General features: G+C 43.5%; 1 protein-coding gene across 4 annotated transcripts in view; it reads left to right on the forward strand.

Moving 5' to 3' along the window:
- The window catches only part of Fggy (FGGY carbohydrate kinase domain containing), a 373,036-nt gene that overhangs the window by 363,112 nt on the left and 4,853 nt on the right, over nt 1–5,071 (forward strand). The gene's annotated exons all lie outside the window — the stretch shown is intronic.

The following is a 5,071-nucleotide window of genomic DNA, read 5'->3' on the forward strand; positions in this document are numbered from 1 at the left end:
CTGGGAATACAAGTGCATGCCAGCTCAGAATGAAACCAGCTTTTGTTTGTACCCAGTATCCCTTTCCATTGTGGAGGAGAGGAATTACAATGGTTACCTAAGCCATGTTACAAAGTAACATGGCGGCGATACAAGGTTTATGACTCTTAGATTCGGGTACCCAGCCAGAATTCAGGATCTCAAATAACAAGGAGTATGTAATAGTAAATGTGAGCCGTCTCTTGCTTTCTGCAGCCATGGTGTGCCTTACATGACAGGGCTCTTTATTTTGTCTCAATCTTTACCATTATCTTTCCTACTCCTACAAGTGGTTGGAGGGAATAAAGAATAGTGTCATACATAAGAGTCAGGCTCTTAGATGTGAATGGCTAGTTCTTGGTCTCATAAGCCTCTGCTCTAGATGTTTCCGAAGACCCTTTGCTCTGAAAACATTTCACATATGAGATGTTAGTGCCCCCCTGTGTTAGCAGAATGCTAGTTCCATAGAAATCTGGCTGTTCATTTCAGTGTCCTTAGTTGGTTACACTGGACAAGAACTAAACCAACCCATGACAGCCAGTGCCTGCTAAAGTCCGTAAGGAATGACCACACGTTTCAGGGCCTGAAAACAAGACCTCTCCTCTCTTCTCTACTGAGTATGATATGAGCTGTTTGGTCCCTTCCCAGCATGAGCCACTTGTAATCCACTATGTGATCTAGCCTCACACCTAGGGAAGCCCTGTTGGCTTGATGTGTAAGGGTGAGGCCTCCCTCATAGCTCACCCTGGAAGGAGTCCTCATCACAGAAAGCTAGCCTGCTTCTCTGAGAAGCCTATCTCTGATCTGCCATTCCAGGGAAAGGCATAGAGATGATTCATGGGTCTGAGCTACCATCCTAAGACTCTCCAAGGCAGGCTATTTCCAGCTCACTCTGGTATCATATCTGTCATCTTAGATCTTAGCAGAAACTTCTATTTTAACATCTTGCCACACATATTATCCTTAAGTTCATTCAATCTGCCGACATTCCTGCATGCATGGGATATGCCAGATGCTGAGTTTGGCAGTGAAAATAATTTTAACAATTCCTTCCTGAAGGAGTTCACAGTCTAGTTGGGAGACTGATATGTTAGCAGAAAAGCATGGCACCATGTCATAAATGCTGGCTAGAAGGAAGCATGAGTTGCTGTGTGAGCAAATAACTCAGTCCAGGGGGCGTCCAGGCAGCAGGGACGAGTCAGCAAAACTCTCAGTAGGCTGGGTACCTGACCTAAGTTCTAAGTTTTAAGTTGTCGGCCCTTTCTCAGAAACAAAATCAGCCCATTTTAAATCCTTGAAATCTCCATCGTGAATAGTTGTTTCTCAGTAACTTGGTTTGAAAAGCAGCAGAGGTAATGTGAAGAAAAGAACAGAGAATTCCCTGGTGTCTGCCATTTGCTGAACATCTGTTACTGTGGGAAGGAAAACAACATGAGTACCTTTCAGTGAGCTTCCTGGATCCCACCCATGAAGGCAATCCTGGAATGTTGTCTCAGGTCCCTGAAGAAGCCAGGGCAGCATAGCATAGGCCGAAGGGACATGCCCTGGGAACATTGCCCAGCTTGGAGGAAGGAGCAAGTGCAGGGCCTTCTCAGGAGCCTAGCGGAAAGAAAGGCAAACAAGCCAAAACTGACAGGATAAAGCAGGGTGAAGGTGGGGGCACCTTTGGTGACCCATGCGAAGGTGTGCTGCTAAGAAATCATGCCACGCAACAGATCTAGTGTAAGAGGTTTATTGGAAGGGAGGAGACAGCCAGAGGCTGTCTTGCAGTGGGGACATGAGGCAGATGGACAGGCAGACAGAATGGATAAGACAAATAGAGAACAAGAGAGCAAGAGTGAACTGGAGAGAGACAAAGGGGAGGAAAGGATGAACAAGATGGAATGAGAGAGGAGATAGAGGGGGCAGAGGGGGAGGAGAGAGAGGGGAGGAGAGAGGGAGAGGGAGATGGAGAGATAGATAGATCTGGGCCTGGGGGAGGGAGTTTTCATGCACCATACGTGGTGCACTTGGTGGCAGCCAGTGACAAAAGCTGCCACTAGGTCCCAAAAACTATGTCAGTAGAATGCCTGATTGCTAACAAAATACAGAATGAATAGCAAAGTGGATGGTAGGAATGGTAAAAACCATCCCAGAAAGCAAAGCTAAGTTTATGAAGGAAAACGTCGTGGCAAAAATCAGAGAAATACAGGGCTATTAAACCATCTCAGGCAGAGCAGCATCTCAGGAAAATGCTTTTGCTTTGTGACATAAGTTGTATCCATGACCCCAGAATTACTGCAAATGACTCCAAACAGCTGCCCTTCAGGTCTTTCTTATCTCTCTGCTTTCCTGGTCAGTAACTTTTCGTCCATTTTAAGATCCTCCCCATTGTGAAAGATGTCATTTCTTTCTTGGGCCAGTGTGCTTCCCTAATACAGCATCTCTCACCTCACTAGGATGCCTGCTCATCCTGAGTTAGAAGACCAGAGCATGAGTTCACATCCATGCTGTCTTTGGGGAAGAATCAGAAGAACACTTTAGCTGAAGTGGGAATCATAAGTTAGCAGAAAGAGAAAGAGAAGGCTATCCCCTTTCCTAACCTTTGAATTGTCATTGAAAATAACATAGCAAAGCCGGGCGGTGGTGGCACACGCCTTTAATCCCAGCACTTGGGAGGCAGAGGCAAGTGGATTTCTGAGTTCGAGGCCAACCTGGTCTACAGAGTGAGTTCCAGGACAGCCAGGGCTACACGGAGAAACCCTGTCTCGAAAAACCAAAAAAAAAAAAAGAAAAGAACATAGCATAGAACTTACCACACTGTCTTTTGATCCCAACAATTACCTTTTCCATTCTGTAGCAAACTTCCTAAGAAATATTCACGTTACCCATTTCTCTGTTGTCCTCCTATACCAAGTGTTCTCCTTGGCACACAAAGGTGGTTCCACGTGGTTTATGAATACTTTAGGTGCTAGGATTCAGCAGGTCTCAGGCAAATCCCCTGCTCTGCGATAACTTACCTTTTGGTTAGAGCATACGAGAAGGTAATTAACAGTTTGTAACTGAGTTAATCAGTAAGTTGGCAGAGGTGGACAGGGGAACACTTGGATATGCTTTGAAGATACACAGAGGCTCACCTACTATACAACAGGAAGATTTTGCATCCAACAACCCCTCCTTACTAGTAAATGGGTTTCACCAGGACAAAGAGCATGTCTCATATTACCTGTTATCCCCTAGGAATGTAGTAGACAGAGAGTAATTAATAAATATGTGATATAAATTTTGTATCTATGACCAGAGAATAACTACAGATTTTTAAATGTTCAATGGCTATTCTTAAGGCAGAGCCTTTTCTGTGCAAGGTTTTTTTGTGTGTTTGTTTTGCTTAGTTTTATTTTTGCTGTTCCAAAATTAAGTCAATTGGACACCACGATTGGATGGGCTCTGTGTTCTTGAACTTTTTCAGGGACTAACAACCTTGTAAAAGGAAATCTAGCCCTACTTTGCTGTGTAGTCACAATGGGCTTAGTTTTCTCGGTCATATGCCCAAGAGACCTCTATGCACTATCATTTATTAAGCCCAGAATATGTGGTACCAGATGTATATAGCTTTTGGTTCTTATTGCCAAAGAAAAGCAAGTTGCTGGGAGAAGGCATGGTTTAACTGAGTATCTTAAGGGAAGTGAATTCTGATTACAATGTTCCTGCCTGTCACAAACCTGGCTTTGAGAGTTTTTTCTTTTCTTTTTTTTGGGGGGGGGGGATTGTAATAGAATTACAACATTCCCCTTTCCTTTTCCTTCCTCAAAACCTTCTCATATGCCCCTCTGCATTCTCCTTCAAATTCATGGCTACTCTTTTCATTAGTTGTTACTGCATCCCTAAGTATAACCAGTCCATATAAGGTCACTTGTAATTATGTTTTCACAGCTGACAGTTTGACACTGGATGGCTAATTCTCTTTCTTGGGGAAGACCGTATCTGCCTCTCCCAGCTTTATTCCATTCCCTGTAGATTTTTGTATAAAGTTGAAACCTCATGGGCTTTTCCCTGTCCAGTTTAGCATGTTCATTGGTGAGACCCATGTTCAGTTGACATTTGGACAGTCGTATTGATGAGATGGAGCTTCTGATGTTACTTGGAGACCCAATCTCATAAGAAACTACGTGACCCCTTGGCTTTTATAATCTCCCTATCCCACATTTATCACAATGTTCCCTGAGCTTTAAGGGGAAGAATGTTTTACAGATGTGTCCATTGGGACTAGACTCTACAACTCTGCATTTTGATAGGTTATAGTTTTCTGTATTGGCCTCTTTCTGGGACAAAGAGATGTTTCCTTGATGAGGGGCGAAAGCTACACTGCTCTGTGTACATGGACACATGTTTATAGACTGCTGATAGGGTTTATGCTGCTTTAGTAACTTAGTGGTTGTAGATTCTCCCCCAATAACCGTGACTTCACTAGCACTGAGTAGTTAACCAGGTTTCCAGTACCAAGCATGATTTCCCTCTTCTTGACAAGGTCTTAAGTCCAATTAGAGAGCTGTTGGTTACCACCAAAATGTGTGCCACTATTGTACCATCAGGGTTATCCTGCCAAGCTGGTTGTTGGTGTGTTTCATAAACAATGTAGCTGAGTAGGGCAATTGGTTGCTTCTCTCTTTTGAAGCTTACATGGTGCCATCTGGTTGGTTCCAGAGCACAGGTCTCTGGGCTCTGTATTGAACAGGCATAGTGTTTTCTAGCATTGGGACCTTACCTTCTACTCTGAGAGGTGACCAAGGACAACAGCAATAAACTGTATGTTCGGGGAGTTACTTGGTCAGACCTGACCAACAACTCAAATGAGGGCTTCTTATGTGTAGAGTTAGTTAGTTTTTGTTTTTTTATTAGGTGGTCTTTGGCTCTTGGAAGAAGCACCAGCAGTCCAGATGACAAACGTTCATTAGAACTATATATGTACATTTATACATGTGCTATAAGGTTTTGTTTTTTGGTAAATAGTCAATAAAATGGTTCCTTGTGATTTTTTTCAGACACCTTTATTGTTATTTTACTCACATCCCCT

The sequence above is a fragment of the Mastomys coucha genome, unplaced genomic scaffold (genome assembly GCF_008632895.1).
Source record: "Mastomys coucha isolate ucsf_1 unplaced genomic scaffold, UCSF_Mcou_1 pScaffold18, whole genome shotgun sequence".
Taxonomy (NCBI): Eukaryota; Metazoa; Chordata; class Mammalia; order Rodentia; family Muridae; genus Mastomys; species Mastomys coucha.